We start from the raw sequence: 19874 nt of genomic DNA, 5'->3' as shown, positions 1-19874 counted from the left end.
AAGGGCGTGTGTGCTTTCTTTTTGTGGGTTTTTTAGCTTGCTTTAGCAAGCACATGTACATGCACTGCAAGTCGCTAGTCTAGTGACAGCTGTCGGGCTACTGTAAGTGCCCGTGAGTGAGTTTTTTGAAGTGAGCCTTGTATATAACTTAAAATCATGTACAAACTAAAAAAAGTTCAGAAAAAGATCAGAAATTTGTAGGTTTTAGCTCGTTGTGTCTCCTTGGTGCTCTTGGATGCAGTTTTTTTTGCCCGGACTAGCCTTCTCTACGTGTAGTCGTGCTGGGACAGCTCTCTGTTCGCGTCAATTTTGCTCATGGGGGCGTATGGAATCAATTTTGGTCATCTTCAGATTTCTCACCAGTCATTTTTCAAGATTTTTCTCAAGCTTTAAAGGGCCCCAATTGGAGTTGTGCTCATCAGGTTACGACTAGTTCTCTGCAGGGTTATGGCTATGGCAGCCTAGTGGCAAATTGTGTGTAGACAGATTCGGAGGGCATGTATATATGAATTGTGGAATTGATGTTGAAGTTGTGGGTTTGTGATGTTTGATTGTGAAAGGACAGGCTCTTGTCTTCATATGCATTGGTCGGCGTGTGCTGTAAATCCATGCTTTGGCAGGGTTTTGCTCCTATGTGACATAGTCTCTTGGGTGGGCGACAGCTAGTAAATTCCCAAGGGTCTACTCCTATTGGGCTTGTGGTGTTTCAAAGGGATTTTTCAAAGCTTTTGGTGTCTTGTAGTCCTCTTTCAACGTGAAGGGGATCGGGGAGCACCACAGACGAAGAGTGAGAGAGAGAGAGAAGGAGACACACAACACGATGTGGGTGGGGAGACTCCAAAAGAGTGGCAGCTCCCCCTATACAGTAAACTCACTATAAGTATAGGGTAACAGTGGGCGGGCGCCCATGACCTAGGCGACCGGTCAAGGCACATAGGCCTTAACCCCAACAACTTCTCACTTAAAGGCCAATGTGCCTTTAAGCAAGATCTACTAGTGTACAACTAATAGAAGGTGAGAGATTCTCTCAACCTATGCCCCCTGACTCTCGATGAGCTAGTGCATCCGGCTCTACTGATAGACAAACATCCCGCTACGGAAGCCACACAGAGCTAGCTCCAAGCTCTGCAAATAGTCTATAAGAGCTCATGCACTCCTGCAAGTATTGGTCCAATACCTGCAAACCTCCCCTATGCTCTATGCCGAGATCAGTCATCGAACGACTGATCAACCCTGCTGCAAATGCTCCCATTGCAGCTGCTATGTCGGGCCTCGATATCATCATCTCGTACATGAGGACACCGAATGTTGATGCAACCCTGGCAACCTCTGCCACCTCCAACTCAGAACTCAACTCATGGCAATCCTGTCCCCTATCATAGAGACCATGGCACTCTGACTCCAAGCTCTGGAGTGACTCCTCGTGCCCACCACATATCACATGTGTACCAAGAGTATCCATATGTCCTGAATCTGCATCAAGCTCTGGCATAAGCATATCAAGAAATGACTCCACAATAGCTGACATCTCAGCATCCATGTGAGTCATCTCTGTCATCACCTCTGATGACTCATCCTGCTGTGACTCACTAGAGCTGTCCCGCTCTACCTGTTGTGCATCCATAGACGCAACCTGCACAACAAGGTCACTGCTTTGCACTCCATGCAAAGCATCCTACAACCCACAAGAAAAAGAGACTCGCCTGATCTCTCGCTCTCTACCTGGCTGCATGATCACAGAGACAACACTGTCTCTCCCGTGATCCACATGCAATGGGTAACCTATACCACTTCTGGCACCTCTCGCAATCACTAGCGAACCCAAATGCATCACAAAATATCACTCTCGTAGCGAAATCTGACATCCACAATCTCTAAGCTGACCAATCGAGATCAAACTCACTGTCAAATCTGGTACATAGTGCACATGTCGTAACAAGTAAGATGCACCACTCGGTAATGACAGTCTCACATCTCCTGCACCTGCTATCGCATGCACCGATCCATCGGTCAAACGTACACTGCCAAGCATCCCGCTAGAATAGCTACAAAACCATGCACGATGCGGCGTGACATGAAACATAGCATCTGCGTCTAGCAACCACTGTGAAGGGAGTGCACTATCCACATGTATAGCATCTCGTGCATAGCTCGAGGTAAAAGTGACATCCCCGTCACTAGTATACTCCGACACTACATGTGCCTCAACTGTCAAAGCAACTGAGTCCATGGCATCACTACATACATCTCTGAGACTGCCATGTCTCCTACGATGTCGCATACGACGAAAACAGCGTCGTCTAACGTGTCCAGAATGACCACAATACCAACATGTCACCTGTCGGCGTGCTCGTGAATGTACATGTCTCACACGAGTCCTTGATGATTCAGATCTATCATACATATCATGTAATTTGCGCCAAAGTGCTCTCGAAGTAGTCTCATACATAACAAGAGCATATACAGATTTCGCAAGGTGCAAAGAGAGCGTGGATAGTGCCATCTCCTCTAGCTCCTGCCACTGATCGTCAGACAAGCATGAAGGTCTACCTGCACCACCACTCAATGGTCCATGCAACCCTCGCTGTGTCAATGCGTCAAGCATACACTCTCTCCATGCTGCAAAGTATGACCCATCAAACATGCGCATCTGTGAGAGGTCACAATCTGATCGATCACCTGTCTCTGCCATGAGCACAATGTAGCAAACTAGAAAGCAAAACCACCTCACCAACAACACCTGGAAACTGCCTACAAATATGGCCAGAAACACAATGTAAAACCTGTGAGACACACTCCAAAATAGAGCTCCCGCAATGTCAATACAAGCCTCGCATGCTCTAGTATCACACTGCAATCTGTGAGCTAATCACCAAGCCCACACTGTGCGGTATCGATGCATACATACGCACAAATCTCCCACCTGCAGAGAACACCGCACACAAATGCTGAGTGCAACCCGCAATCTCTACCTAGATCACATAAATGATACACATAAAACTCTTGGGAAAATTTCGCCAGAGTTTCGACGCACAATGGCTATCAACAAAAAATAACCATTGTCCTGCAAGTTGAATACAATGAGCAATCAATGCGCATCAAACTACACTCAACATACATGCATAAGCTCTGCAAAACTATGGCAAACAATGCTCGAGATCACAAGACTCTCCCACCCGAGAGCAAACCACTGTCTCAAGCAAAGAAAGATACACAACTCCTCACTCTTGCGAGAGTGGATACAAAAACACAAAACTGTGTCCAAACTGACAACACCTGTCAAAGTGAGAGTAAACAATCGATCACAAACTATGGCGAGAATCTGGGAAAAATCGGACAGAATTTCCCCTGAAAAATGAGCAAAAACTCAAGTACAATCGCTACCATAAACCATAACACTACTCAATGCCAATGAGTAGAAATGCTAAAATGGCTCCACATTTTCACATACAATGGCAATCCGCACTCAACGTACATCAACGGAGTGATCGCGCATAAGCAAGCGCCAAAAGATTTGCAATCCGGAAACTTATTCAATGCGAAAACAATGCTCTCAAGAGAGCTCACCGGCACTTGAAAGTGCTCGCCAAAATGCATATATAATGGGTATCAACCATGTGCCATAACCATATGCAAACCATCCACAAAGACCATGAATCCAAGCACAAAAGCACTGCCAAAGTATCCTGTGAATACCAGTGAAAGAAGCTCCACCTGTGTGCTCCAAAAAACTGCGTCTTTCAAGAGACCGCCTCGATGGTGTGTAAACGCCTCCGTACTTCGTTGCCCAAGTCTACCAAAAAACCCTCAAACCACAAGCTTAACACAAGCTGCAATTGCATCTTCAGCTCAGAATTTATGCACTCAACTTCAAGCATCTCCCGTGCTTCCAAAAGTGCATCAAACTCGCACACAATGCGACAACAGAAAATCTGAAATTTCTTTATACAGTCAGTCTGAGTTGAATATCAACAAAACGGTGAGGAATTTGCAAAAAGTTTCTTCTGCAAAGTTGTAGACCATGTCGAAACGGATGGGCTTGGCGGACAAAATTCTCATATCTGCATTCTACAAGGAGAAAAACGAATCTGAAAACAGTGCTGCTGCGCACACAGTTTTAGGGCAGCACCTTCACTTACACACAATCTTCCACACTCCTTTCTGAGCTTCCACAAGAGCATACATCACTCTCAATTGAGCTCACAAGCTCCCATTGCATTCTCACAAAGCTTCCAAGCTTTCTTAATCTCTCTACCGTCGAGAGCGAGCGAGCTATCGCCTCGAAGCTCTCAAAGCCGTCGTGCTCTCCGCGGTCACCATAGCTCTGATACCAATTGAAGGGGATCGGGGAGCACCACAGACGAAGAGTGAGAGAGAGAGAGAAGGAGACACACAACACGATGTGGGTGGGGAGACTCCAAAAGAGTGGCAGCTCCCCCTATACAGTATACTCACTATAAGTATAGGGTAACAGTGGGCGGGCGCCCATGACCTGGGCGACCGGTCAAGGCACATAGGCCTTAACCCCAACACAACGCTCTTGGGTGACATTGCTATAGAGGTGTTTTAGTTTGTTTGTTTCCCAATAGCGGCTAAGTCAACAATGGCCAAACGGATCGGTGAAAGATGCTAGTTACTATTTTTAGTAAATGCTAACGAGGCTAGATGATGCGGATGCGAATTAAAGATGAAGATGAAGCAAATACAAGCAATAGATGCAAAGAAGATTTGGAATTGATGACTATCTATAGAGTTACGGTCACCATTGACGGTCACTTAAGTTTTAGGATTTTCCATCAAATGACCGCAAATGCGGATTGTAATTATGTTTTGGGCTCATCAAGAGTTCCAAGTTGCAAACATTGAGCTATATTTAGATCCTAGGCAGTGTAGATAGCAGATTAAGTGAGTTTGGCTATTTGGGTGCCCGGCCACTTCTAAAAAGCCTAGAGAATATATAACTCAAAACACACAATGTGAAAGGGGATTCTTACTCACTTGAGATAAGCTTTGTGAAGAAGGAGATGGCTATGGAGTTCTTGAGCTTCCTACGCGCGTGCATGGACGATTCGGCCTCATGCCAATAGCTAAACTCTAACCTCTTCTCTCTCATTTGCTCATGGTGTAATCAATGCTTGATTAATCAAAGATTAGTGGCTGATTTGTTGATTAATCTCTCTCTTTTTTCATATTTCCCTCTTGTTTAAGCATGCTCTTAAGTATGTGTAGGCTTGTGTAGAGTGTTGGTGCCCGGTGTGGTCATTCTATGCTATTCTATGCTCATTGTGTGCTTGATTAGAGTTGGATTAGTGATTGATTAGAGAGTAGTGCGTGATTAAGCTTGTGTATGAGAGATTACACCGAATGGTAGAGTAAGTAGTGTGCTCACTCCTCGTAGCAACATCATACCCTCTCCGTAGCTTTCTTTGTGTGTAGGTTTCACCTTCTAATCCTCCATTTGGCACGCACAAGCCACTTGTGTGTTTCCATGCCCTAGCCGGATCCTACTCCTCGGATTGACATTATGTTGATGTCCTCCCTATGCTAGGATGACGTTCTAACATTGGCACCGCTGCCGGGGAGCGATTACCTAAGCTAGAGGTGCCATTGGTGTGATTAGGAGACACTAATTTTCCTAATTTGTTAATTTTGTTAGTTTTTAGATTAGGTGTATTGATTAATTGAGTGGTTTTTAGTGTGATTAGTGCTTGGGTTAGTATTGATTATGCTTAGAACATCACAAAACAACCCACACACATCATTAGTTTTTGATTTTGATCACTAATTTTGACCATCAAATTCACTAATTTTCACTAATTTTCCCTAACTTTGATGCTAATTTCCCGTTGATTGGTAAGTGTTTTTTGTGCTACACACAAGTAGAAAGTGAGTTGGGTGTATGGATAACATGCCTATGTGATCCACACACTCATATCCTACTCCATTTGTGCGCAAATCGTAGCCGAAATCACCTATTATTCACTAATTTTCACTAATTTCATTCACTAATTTTTCACTAATTATTTGGGCATTTTGCAAAGTGCTGATTTGTATTGATTATTTGATGCATGTCCATGATGATTATGTGTTTACATTCATGATAAACGATGCTACACATTGATTTTTGTGTTGGTTGTGTGTAGGTGATTTTACGAGATCGACACACACACACACACACACTAATGTGTTGGGCACTAATCAAGTGCTTAATCGTTGGGTTTGTGGCTAATTAAGGTGCTGAAATTAATGCTAATTCTCTGATTTTATGTGCAGGTTTGGTTCATGAACCATGTGCATTCATAAAATGCAAAACTAGGTGTGGTTTATGCCCGCTTGAGGGTGAAAGCGTGTTAACCTGTCGCGCTTTTTGTGCTAGTTAGCAGTTTCAAGTTAGCACATCTTCAAAAAGTTGGGCGTCCGGTAAATTTTTTACAAATAATATCAAAATTTGTCGAAGGTTGTACATTTGGACTCCTTGTTTCAAGTGCTTTCTATTGATATATCATACGTCATAGATCTTGGAGATGTAGCTCATGTTATTGTACTAGTTAGCATATGTCAAAATTGTGCCAGTTAGCATTGTCCGGAACATGAAAAAGCATGACAAGTTAACATGCTTTCACCCTTGAGTGTAGACGGAAGTGCCTAACTTGGGGTAATTTGGGGCTGTTTTGGAGTCAAATTTGGTTATGAGAAGCATGTGATTGCTTATGGTCGTCAATGAGCTATGGTTATGTTTTTCTAATTCCGTTGTGATGCCGAAATGCTGTCGAAATTCGGTCAAATTTGGTTATGTATGCTTATGTGCATGATTTGATGCAAAAAGCGTGTTAATGATTGATTAAATTTGATATTTGGATGCTCGAATTGATGTTTAATTGATGCAAAATGTTGTTATGAGTGCGATTAGTCATCGTGCAAGAGTGGGTGATTTTTGTGTTCATTTAAGCGCAGTTTCGAGACGATTTGTGTGCTTAAGGAATGATGTTTTGTGCGATTTTGATTAAATAAGTGATCAATTTCAGTGTTTTGATTGCTTGATTGCAAATGTTTAGGTCGGTGGGCTGATCTAGATTTTTTGGGAATTTTCTGGTAATTTTTGACAATTGTTTTGCTAATTTTTACCCAAATGTGCTAATTATACTCAGAAAATTGATAAGTCGCTTAATTCGGGTGAATTGTGAAGTACAGGGGCAATTTTTTTTTTGTTTTTAGAGTGTTTTTGCGTGTTAGTTAAATTCTTTTTTTTAAAACATTTTTAGGTTTTTTGTTTGATAAGATTTGATTTTTTTAAATTGATATTTGTGTTTTTTTTTCTGTTTTTCTATTTTTGTTTGTGTTGTGATTGTTTTGTGCTTTTAAGAATTAGTTTTTTTGTGTTTTTATATTTTTGTGTTTTTTTGGTATTTTCTTTATTTATTATATTTTAATTGTGGTTTTTAGTAATTTTGTGCATGTTTTGATTTTTTGTGTGTTTTAGAATTATTTGTGTTTTTTATTATATTATTTGTGCTCATTTTTGTATGTGTTTTTGATTATTTGAGTATTTTATTAATTTATTTTGTGAGTTTTTGAATTGTTAATCTTTTGAATTGTTGTATAATTTTTTGAAATTTTCAATCTCATTTTTGCATTTTTGTGTGTTTTTGTATATATATATATATATTTAGTTATGTGAGTTTTTTTTAACTTATTTGTGTGTTTTTCTTATTTTTGGTTTTTATTAATTAAAAAAAAAAACTCACTTGGCTCATCTGTCTCGCAGCGTTGACGAAGCTGGCCGTCCGGCTGTATTCTCGCCGTGATTCGCGCGGATGTGACCTAACCTTTTACGCAATCACTGCTAGCTTGACATCCTACGCCTCCTGCCTCGAGACCTCCTACGCGCGCGCTGTGGCCAAGTTATCCTACGTACTCTTATCCGAGACCTCCTACGCGCAGTTACTGCTGCCAGCCTAGTGTCCTACGCATTCACAGCTGGCCCAAGTCATGCTATGAACGCGCTCGCGCACCCTTGCCGCAGGCTGCGCACCTCCCTTGCCGCCTGCTGCGCACTTCCCTTGGACCCACTTGAATTGGCTTTAACTACACACACACTGCTGGTCTTCGACTGCATGTCTAGCCCTCTAGCCCTGCTTACCCGCTACAGTCCAGCCAAACTTCGTAGCCGGCGCCAGCCATGCTCGCGGAGTGGCAGCTAGCAACTTGCAAGTCTCTCTCACTCTCTCACACACACGCTACTCGACATACACGCTGATTGGCCCACCTGGCTTGGCCCACGCTAACACACCCAGTGCCCACAGTTGGCGACCCCACCTGCTTTGGTCCCGCCTTGGCTGCCTGCAGTCGACGCACAACACACACCACACATTCATCTCTCTCTCTCTCGCTTTCCCGTGCCCGCCTGCAGCGCACCTACCCCTGGTCCCGCCATGGAGGCCGACACCGACCCCACACAAACACTCCTTCGGTGCTGACTGGCTGATGTGCTGTAAAGCTGCCGCTACCCGCCACGGCATCTACACACACACATTCTGCTTATACGCCAGTAGACACAACACATACACACAGAGTATATTTAGTTTAAATAAAATAAAATAAAAAACCAAAAAAATTAAGAGCACATTCACACACCCACAAGTTCTCGTCTGCCTCGTTGGCCTGCAACCCTCAAAAACACACACACACACACACACACACACACACACACACACACACACACACACACACACACACACACACACACACACACACACACACACACACACACACACACACACACACACACACACACACACACACACACACACAGACATTGCTGACCCTACCTCGCAGTGTTGATGCTAACATTCCCATCCCGACTCTCACCCTGGCTGATTGCTATGAGCATAAGTGAGCACGTGGCCACAATTGAGACGAGGTGAAGCGTAGAGAGCATCACACTGAGAGTAATTGTGAGACCATATCTTGCAATTCTGTGAACTTCTACACTGAGCATACCCTCATTGCACATAGAGCAAGTGAGATAGCTTGATGACTGGGATTGCCGATTATCCTAGAGATCTCATTGACACGTCCGATATCATTTTGACTCACTCTTTTGCGACATTGGATTTGATCCATTAGTTAGTGAGCGCCATTGAGACATTGACCACCCTTGCGACCTACCTGGTACATTGACAATCCCTAGTGCACGTTTCGAGAAAGATAACCAATTGCGACTCAGGGAATGTGACACCAATCCACCATTTTGGGCAACGTCATTTGATGCCAAGAGTATCAGTCATACTAGCGAGCTGCTCTAGACGAGATCATCGACTCTAGTTATTTGGAGTTTACTCTTAGTACTCTATTGCACATCACTTGAATCCTTGAGAGCACTGCATAGACGGTGTTAGAGACCTTGGCAAGCAATTGACATAAAGTCCGCATTAGATAGACTTTTACATAGCCAATTAGGGATACATCAAAGGGCAATTAGGGCCATTATGGGACACACGTAGAGTGCATTGTTAGGCCACTTGGGAGCATACATTGCGACCCTGATTGTGCATAGCGCGGTGAGAATTTTGACTCTAAATAATTGCACATCTAGGCCTGGACGAGAGCTTAGAATTAACAAGCTATTGCTTGTGAGATATACTCTAGGTCTTTAAACACCATGTATTAGATCACATTGGTGATTGCATAGTAAACTTCATGCACATTGTACACGAGAGGAACCTATTACGTCCATTGCAGGAACTAGTGAGCGCCATTGATACATTGTTGAATATTGATATTCACATTGACATCACTAGACCTACGACATTGAGCACCTAGGAGAGGGGCTAGTGAGTCACTAATTGACGATATCGGCTTCATTTCTTATGAGAACTCTTGCAAGCCTGGGAGAAGTGTAACATCGAAGTAAACAATAGAAATTGGACAGTTAGGCCACAAACTAGAGTCAACCCAAGCATTGGATTTCATTAAGAGCCGACACGAATGCACGTGAGCTTTTCATCTTCGAAAAGCTGAAAATTGAAATGGAATTGGTCTCGAAGCCTTGCAAGTGATCATTTAAAACTGCTAATTCTAGCATATTAAAATTATCGTTTGAAAAAAAAAAAAACCACTGGTCACCTGCGTGAAGGTGTAAAATCAAACTTAGGCCTAGTATAAAATTGCGAATCCATAGACGAATTTGGTAGCGGTGAGAGTGTACACAAAGAACATCGACTTGTCATAACAGTCGCAAATTTCTGCAAAGTTTCTGAATCAACCATTAGCTAGCAAATCAGTGCAAGTAGTGCATAAATTCTTTTGTGCTAGCTTCAGTCTAATTGAGCTAAAAGTGAGAGCTCAAGGCACAAGTGTGATTGTCAAGGGTACACCAAGAATTTTGTGTTCATTGTAAAACGGTAGTCCTGCTAAATAGACTTTTGCAGATTGTGTGCTAAAGTAAACACATGTTAGCTCAAACCAAGAATTTCTATGAAGTATGCAGTCGTTGTAGTACAGTGGTAAGTATCTTGCCAACTAGTGCTACAACTATACAGGTAGGTCAGATCGGAGAGATCACAGCTAAGCTTAGCAGAGAGCTTTGAATTCGGAAAACCATTGGTCACCCGTGGGAGAGGCTAGAAAAAGGGAATACATGTGCTCAGCAGGTCAGTAATAGGGTTGAAAGAAAAATGGAGCAGCAGATGCAACAGCCACAGTCAATGGCAACATCGGAAAATCAAAGCAGTTATGATGCAACTTCAAGCTCATTAATAACAGTCAAAACAGTTGGCATCAGGCTGGATTTAATAGGTCATTTCAAAGACTTTCCATGCTACATGGATGATGCAGACAATCGCTATCTAAAGTCCAAGCAAAATGCTCTTAAAAGCTCGACAATACAGGTAGTGGAAGTAGAAGAAGCTACCAACATGGCTAATTCACAAAAGAACCTAATGGAAGATTGTTTAGGATCCGTGTACATGAAGCTTAAACTAGGTAGTGAGTTGGACATAATAAAATTGCGCAGGCAAGATCTTCTAGAGGTTAGCAGTTGTCGAGTCACTGTGCACTTGATAAAGTCAAATTACAAGGAAAAAAACTGTAGCAATCTCTATAGAGATATGGAGGGTAGATGTACAAAGCAGAAACACCTCAACAAGCGACGGAAGAGCCAAATCAATGCTTCATAGCTCATCAAGATGGCTCAAAGTTGGGTTACAAATACATGTCGACAATTGGTAATACTTACCGCTTGATAATGAGCTTACCTTTAGCTTCCAATGCAGATACAGTGGTAGCTCAGAACAGAGAAATCACTCAAGAGACGAGGCCTACTATAATCAATCTGCCAAAAAATGAAGACACAGTCAGCAGAAAGGAATTCCTTGAAGCTATGTGTAAACGACAGTTGCCATCAACCACTTTAGAAGTCAACAAGCAACCTGAACCAATAGCCCTTAATTGGATCAATGAAACAAGATGGAAAGATCCAAAACAAGATGGAAAGATCCAATTTATGTACATTCTGATGGACAAAGATGGGTTCAAGTCACGTGGGTAAGGACATTTAGCGAGTCGATACCTAGGACACTATGGGCAACGTGCATTGAGGACAGGAGCTATGATATAGATGGAAGATGCTATGAATTAGATCTTATTGTTGCAGATAAATTCTCGGGAAGAGCTGCAGCTTTCATCTTGTCACCTTCAACTCCACAAGACCAAATTGGGCAACAGACACATGATGAAATGATCTATAACCAGGTACCGAACACTACACATGCACCACAAAATGTACCAACACAAACATACGTACAATCAATGGAAGAATCATCTATTGAGTTAGCACGACTTCATAAAGACATAGCTCAATCAACTGAGCTAGATGACAAAGATAAAATATCCACATCTGGCATAAGAAAGATGCCTCTTACAGATAGGTAACACTCTCGGATGGGGGGAGTCCAATCTCCACCTCACTTACTGCAATCAGGACAACCCTATCAACTGCAAGCAGCAAAAGAGAGTCACAATACTCTCTTACAATTTAGTGGACAACAAAAGCCAAATACAGGATCGAAGCGACAACAGAGTCCTAAGACAATGCAGAAGCCACAGATAAAGGATCACATGTTCATAACAGACATAGAATTAAAGTTGGTCACAGAAGCAGGGGCTGAAACGACCATCTACCAGGGTTACAATGGAAGCTATTACAAGATTCTTGAGAATGCCACAGTCAAAAAAGATAAGGGCAATCAGTCAAAGCCAGCGTCAGTGCTGGTTTTTAAGTATCTACATGTCATGCTAATGACATATTTGATCAAAGATACTATGGGTAATGAATACCAGCAATACTATGAACATATACCTCGACCTGGTATAGAACAAATAGGAATAGATGTGCATTGCTACGGATGTGGCATTAATCATCTAATACCCAATTTCCCAGTAAAGATGCACTTAGATATGATGAAGCAGCAAAACCAAGACAGTATCAGACTGCAACCAATAGAATCATTAAACAAGTCTCCAAGTCGAAAGTCGCCCGAAAGAAAGCATATCTTGTCAAAGCATACCAGAGACAAACTGATGACTAAAATATTGGAGGTCAAAGGAGTCAATGATATTTTAATTGAAAATCAAGCTGCCAAAAAAGATCAGCTACAAAAGATGGTCAACTTGGAATTTAGCAGGCGTGAAGTCGAAAGATCAGACAAGGATGCAGCGGATGATTCAATGTCGGAGGAAGTGGATGAAGAAATTATTTGTGATCTAGAACCAGAGCAGGGGCGGGCAGTCAAGGACTTGCCACTGAAGATTTCAACAAGCAGAAATGTGAAATCAAAGATTCTACATAATAATGCTAATAGCATAGATAGTTCATTGCTAAGGGATGTACCCAAAAAATCAACAAAAGCAGAGATCAAGTATCAAAACCAAGAAAAAGACATCTCAATGTGTTCAAATGATGGCAAGAATCAAAAAGCAGAGCCAGTCATAAAGTCAGATCCTAATATTGTCTCGCCAGTGGAAAATTCCAAAGAGCCGAAGGTGACACAAATCATCATTAACTTGAACAATCAGAAGCAAATGGGGCATCAAGCACATGGAGCCTATCAAAAGACAAACAAAGAGATCAATAACGAGCAATGTGAACCAAAGGCCACGGTAAGCATTACATCTGAAGAAAAGAGTCAACTTACTTCTGTCCAGCTGGCATAGGAAATTAAAGACTCAAACAGTTGTTCAAAAATAGAGGCACAAAAGACGGTTCAAGTCAGTTTAAAAGCAGAAATCACCAAAGCATGTCATCAACAAGAAAAGGTACAAACATCCCAAGTAATTAAATCTCGACGTTTATCAGCAGAAGACAAGGGAAAAGCAAAAGTCCAAGGAGGCTTAACCTCTTCCTCCGAAGAACAAAAGTCCAACAAGGAAGTCACAAATGCAGTTAAACAATCAAAGCAAACATCAGTGGCTTCAACACCCCAGGGAAACCAAGACCAACAACCTCGACAAGAGTATAAAAAGGTCTTTCACCCAAAATACCCAATGATGAGTAAACAAAGACACAAGCAACAAATCAAAACCTATGTTGAAGCCAATGACATCAATGTCAAAGATCCAGTTTGGGTAAATGATCCTACTATCCGCAATTCAGGTAAACAAATTGGATGGATTGCCTCCCACTACAGCTTAGAAGAGCAAGGCTACTACAATGGTCAACCAAATGTTTGGTTACCCAAACCAAAGATATCAGGCTATACAGTAGCAAATAACTTCAAACCAAAACAACAAACAAGTAAATCAAGATCAAATTCAACTCAAAATAGGAGATCGAACAACAGGGCTAGAAACAGGTTCAAAAACGATTCTCAATCTAGAAGGCCTACATATCTTCAAGGGAATTTACCAACCGTGATTCCCAAAAATGGCACGGAACAGATACAGTTGAATACAAAAGTACATACAAAAATATTTGTGCCATCAAATATACTTCAAGCACAGGGATATTACAGAGGACAAAAACAAATCTGGCTACCCAAGGCACCAAGACCAGATTTTACACAACTTGAAGGTAGTTTCAGCTACAAACACCGACAGATAAAGGTTATAGGTCCAAAAAGTCAATATGTTGTCTGTAAAAATAAGCCAACAACAAATAGCAGATACGTATGGGTGCCAAAGCAGACAAATGAGCAGAAGAAGATTAAAGTCATCTCCCATTTCCAACAAAATGAAACTAGCCAATCTTCTCAGATAATAGACCAAAAGTTACAACAAGCAATTTTGACAACCAAGGTCACCCACGTATGGCAGAAAAAACCTACTTTGCCAATATGGTCCTTTAATAACCCTCTTTTTGAAGATCTGAGCTCTAAATGTCTAGATATATACTTTGTTGAGAGCTCAAGACAATAATCAAGTCAAAAAAAAAAGTCAACAAGAGTCAGGCAGCTGAGCCAATAAATGAGCAAAGCGTTAGACCTAAGCTTCAAGTCCTAATATTTTTCTGTGGTCTTTGAGTCTAGCTAATTAGGCTACAAATCCAGCTAGAAGAGTTGAGCGTAATTATATCAAGTCTCTCATTCTGAATAGGTGAGCATAGTCAATGTATTATTTTAATCATGGTGGAAAGGCGAAGTGTTCAAAACAAAACACACACGCACTTGCACACATTAGGAGAGTGGTAACCATTGCATCAAACACCCTTCTCGAGAGTAACGGAAGCTAGTAAAGTGAATTTAATTTACTTTTTTAGCTACATTAAACTCTGAGGAGCACCCATCAATACACTTCTCTCGCACATCATAATCTTACCCATGCATAAATCTGTGCAAGCATATCGAATGTCCCATAATTGGACATTTGCATTACGCACTCTTTATTGTTCCACCAATGCACACACCTTGCAGGTACAGGTAGCAGCAAAACAACTCCAGACTCAAGGCAGATCATCGACCCTTTTCAAGGGATATAAGGCTTAAACAATTCACTTTCACATTATTTATATAAGCCCAATCAATTCAGTCCCCAAACACCCACCATTGTATATTCCCATAATAAGATCACATACCTTTGGGCACTTTCCCCATGAGGTTTTTCCCCATTGGTCATCCAGGGTTTACAGACCCTAACGCACTATACATATCCTTTTATTTTTCTTTATTCCCATAATAAATCAAGCCAATTACTTTTACTTGAACCCAAATGACTAATCTCATATTCACCAACAAGTCAACCCAACAGCTTAGAGCTCTTCAGAACAACATTCACCACCAATTTCAAATCTCTCCAGTGCAAGCCAACCAGGAAGCGCACGAGGACGTGCAGACCCACAGTCTGTAATCCCTTGACTGGTTGACTGGTGTTAGGTGGTCCTTCGTAGACTTTATTTCTGGTCCCCTGCTCACGGCTACTATAGTCCTTGACTTTGCCGATTTAAGGTTTGCAGGCCCAAAAGCTATAGTTACTGATTCTTCTTTATTTATGTTTATAATGTTCCCTTTTCAGGATTGTATACCCTATAGAAAGATAGCCCGCATGAGTACTAAACACAACCCTGAGAATCATGCAAAGATTCTCAAACAAATTAAGCTTTACCTTAAGGACTATAAACCAAAGAATGCTTTGGCAGCTTGAACTAGACCCTTCCTCTCTAGGAAAGCCAAAGATTGTATCACTTACTATGGTAAGTAATAGTAGACCTCACCACACTTTTTTGAAAATATTATAGACTCTTGCTCTCTCACAAGGATTGGAATTGACCTCGGAGCCCCTCTCAGTGGCCACTTCTCTTGTACTTAGATGTATTAGCATCTTGGATGCTTCCCAACTAATATATGACTTGGCTCTTACCTGTGACAAGAAACTATCTGTCTCACATATTCTGTTTTTCAATGTTTGGGTCAAAATATTGGCTACTCTGGATAAAGACTCCATGGAAGGAGTGAATTTAATTACCCAATACATAGCCCAGCTTCCCCTACTTTCCTCACAATGCCAACAAGAGCTTGCCTTATTTTCTTCCTTTGGTGTTTAGATGTGTCTAACTTTTTGAGGAAGTTGTGTGGTCTCAATCACTCTTTTGTCTGTACACCGGCTACTCCTGCTATTCCACAAACTAGTGGTATCTTCTGTCGGGATAGCGCAGCCCTTGAAGTAGTTAAAGAATTTCAGAGTAATCTTTGTTCCCTCAATGACTCTAACCTCCTGGAGATGGTGCCAAAAATTTCCAAAGTTTTTCCTATCCTACTTGTTAGACAAATTGAAATTGAATCCGTTGATCATCAACTCTGGGTCCTACCCAACAAAGCTTTCTTAGCACCAATTTTGAGTGAAGCTTGGGTTTACCTTGCCAACCTACCTGCCTCTACTGTGGAAGACTGCAGACTCAAGATTTTAAAAGGAGGACAATTTCTGGACAAAGGGGAGCTTATCAAAGCACCATTCAACCTCAATCTCATTGAACACTCCAAATGCCCCTCCAATACGGGCCTCTACGTCCATACCAAAGGAAACATGGAATTTGCCAAGAGTAATCTGGATTTTTACACTAAATCTATCTGGTATGTCTTTCGACCCTATGTAAAATGCGCCTGCAAATTTCTTAACCCTAAAGCCTCTTGTGAATCCAGCATCATGTGGTTTGATCATACCATTTGGTTTATCCTCAACCATCTAGACTTACTCTTCCCAGAAAAGCCTGTGACACCTCTCCCTCATTTGCTCCTAGTTAGGTCGCCAAGCTAAGAAAATTGTAATTACGTAGATTGCCTTTAATATCTTCTAAGGATTGATGATGGATATCTTGAAGGAGTTAAAATCTGATGAACCTGGGATTTACTTAACTACTTATGCTAACTCTAAAGGCGTTAAGATCATCATTAGTCTACTTAAACCTTGTATTGATGAGGATGATTCTTCTGCTCTTGAAAGACCCAACTCTCTTACCACTCTCAACTCCTTCACTTCCTTTCTAAAACGTAGCTCTTCCTCTAACCGAGGAAAAGCTCGTAGCTACACAAGGGGTAGAGGCAGGATTCCCCCCATCAGGAATTTCCCTGATATATAATCCTTGGTGATACTGTAGGTTACTACAAGCCCTTGTGGAAGAAGAACGCTCGACAAAGTGAATCCGGACAATGGATTCATCTACATACATTGTCTCTTTCACAATGTACCATTTGATTGGATTCAACCAAAAAATATTTTTTGTGAGTGCTTTGACCTGTTTTTTGGCAATCACAAATTACTCGATAATATACTCATAGGATGGAAGTATCAACATCCTATAAAGAATTTAGTTTACAGTAATGACTTTCTTCAACAAAACACTATTCGCCGTTGTACATGCTTTCAATTTACCACCTTTTGCAAAAATGTTGAGGCTTATGGTAGACATGTTTGTACCTATAATCTTAGCATTATTGAAAATATCAAAATACGTAGAATCTTGGCCAAAGGGCTCAATCATATACCTAACTTTCCCAAAAACCCCTACCTTGATCTATTAGCTATACTAAGTTGCCTCACTGACCTTGTCAGTGCTCTCCAACTGGAGATGACAGTCCTACCGGACTTAAGGGAAGTTGTGAAGGAATGCTTCCTTTGAAAAATATCACAACTACCTAGAAAATGGTTATCATCTGATGAATCCTGGCTTACATCTGAGCTAGCTTTTAATTTTCAAAAAATCTCTGATAAATGGTTTGTTGTCGGGCTTGACAAAAGTTCTAACTGTCCTACTATTATTTGCAAATACCTTGCTTGGAAGACCGCCCGTGATCGTGTATCTGGTAAGGAATTCTGTAGTATTAATTCTTCACTACAAACTGTTACCGATAATATCACAAAACACTTAAAGGAAATCTAGGCTACCCTCTACAGAACACTAAGTTACTTGTATTATTTCCCACCTATAAATTTCATAAGCACAAGTTCAGATGGATATCTGATGCTTCCAATAGTATCTTCACAGATATCACCAGGGATATTACGCTATGCCTTGACCTTATACTAGCCAAATTTGAACTTATTTGTGCCACTAAACAGAAAATCGGCCAAGACTTCATATTCAGTACAATCCTTTTTGGCTTACAAAAAACTCTACAAAAGTCTCGCTGAAGCTTCCTCAGCAAATCTTCCACATTTTGTCTGCTGACATTACACAATGCTATAAAAACATTCCCCTTGAAGGGGATCTTGGCCTTAAGACCATTCTTGCCAAAGTAATTAAAATGGCCTTCTCCAATGCTAGAAAGAAGAAAAAATTTTACATCTCTCTTTCCAAAAAACCCAAGTGGACAAAAAAAAATCACTCTTTACACTCCTTACACTTCAATGAAGCTAAGCTCTGCTTTTTCATTTCCTGGCTGCTTTGTAACCGCACTATAGTCTCCCGTGGTTTGTGCTTCAACCAATGCCTAGGCATCCCCATGGGATTCTCTTGTTCTCCACTTATATGAAATATTTACCTTGCTTTCTTTGAATACAATTGGTTCCTCAAAAACATAGAATCTTGCAAAAATAATGTTTCACAATTCAGGCATACCTTTAATTATATGGATGACCTACTTAGTATCAACAATAGAGACTTCCTCAAAGATTTTTTTTAAAATTTATCCTCACTACCTTACAATTGAACCCACATCTTTACATGACATCATCACACCCAATGGGGATTTTTTCACATCGATTCAATTCCTTAACCTTTCTATCTCCCTTCATACCCCATCTATTGGTGGTTATGACCTTAGGTATGTTTGGAAAAGGGATTTCCTAAAATTACCACTTGTAGAATTCATAAAAAAGAATAGCAATAGGCCTCACAAGGCTGCTATTAGCTCATGTATCAGCCTGCTACACTTAATTTGTTATTCTTCCTTTGATTCTTTTCTTGCTTGGGAGGAGGTTAATCTACTAATCAGAAAGTATTGCCTTAACGGGTTTAATAGGAACCAAGTTTGCAACACTATTACACATGCCCTCACCCAACATTTTTGGCCGGGGTTACACTTTAACCATGAGATTCTCATCTCTCTAATTAGGTAGTAGGCCCATACCCAATGGGCCTACTACCAACTCATTGTGTATGGCGTCTGGGTAAGCGCGGGTACACACACACACACACACACACACACACACACACACACACACACACACACACACACACACACACACACACACACACACACACACACACACACACACACACACACACACACACACACACACTGTGGTACTATATTATTCTTGATTTTTCTAATTTATAAAAAAACCCCCCACACATTGACCTAGCCCTTCTTTTGGGACCAGTTGGGTTTTTTCTAGCAATACACACTACTCTTTGAACAGGGGTAGCATAAAAAACTCGGGATCCTGCTTAAATGCCATTGCTGCTTGGTAGCACCATGGAGCATAGCCCTTGTATTTACCTAGGATCTATTTAATATCACTATCTCTGGCGTGGCCAAGCGTGATTGCATTTCAAGAGTCCCTCTTCATCACACCACAAAGATGGCCTCACCATCCTCGCTGTGGATTTCCCCACTCATGGGTATCTGCATGCCGAACAGAGCAAGCACACACACACACACACACACACACACACACACACACACACACACACACACACACACACACACACACACACACACACACACACACACACACACACACACACACACACACACACACACACACACACACACACACACACACACATACATTCTCCAGGAAGGCAGCCCGGCTCACTTATGGCTCCCGCTCATAAGACTGGCGGTCCCTTCTCCTTCCCCTATATAAACAGGTGAGTGCGCATCTCTGCCCCCCACTTAGCCAGGGTTGGTCTGTCTTTTTTTTTCTAAAAAAGCTACTGCTTG

At 41.5% G+C, this 19874-nt stretch overlaps 1 pseudogene; it reads left to right on the top strand.

Moving 5' to 3' along the window:
• Positions 1-12660: 12660 nt before the first annotated feature.
• Positions 12661-13690, top strand: LOC147446791 (uncharacterized; annotated as a pseudogene).
• Positions 13691-19874: the final 6184 nt, after the last annotated feature.

This window comes from Adiantum capillus-veneris, chromosome 11, assembly GCF_014529385.1.
Source record: "Adiantum capillus-veneris isolate H3 chromosome 11, ASM1452938v2, whole genome shotgun sequence".
Taxonomy (NCBI): domain Eukaryota; kingdom Viridiplantae; phylum Streptophyta; class Polypodiopsida; order Polypodiales; family Pteridaceae; genus Adiantum; species Adiantum capillus-veneris.
The sequence above is the reverse complement of the archived record's forward strand: the minus strand, read 5'-3'. Positions and strand labels throughout refer to the sequence as shown.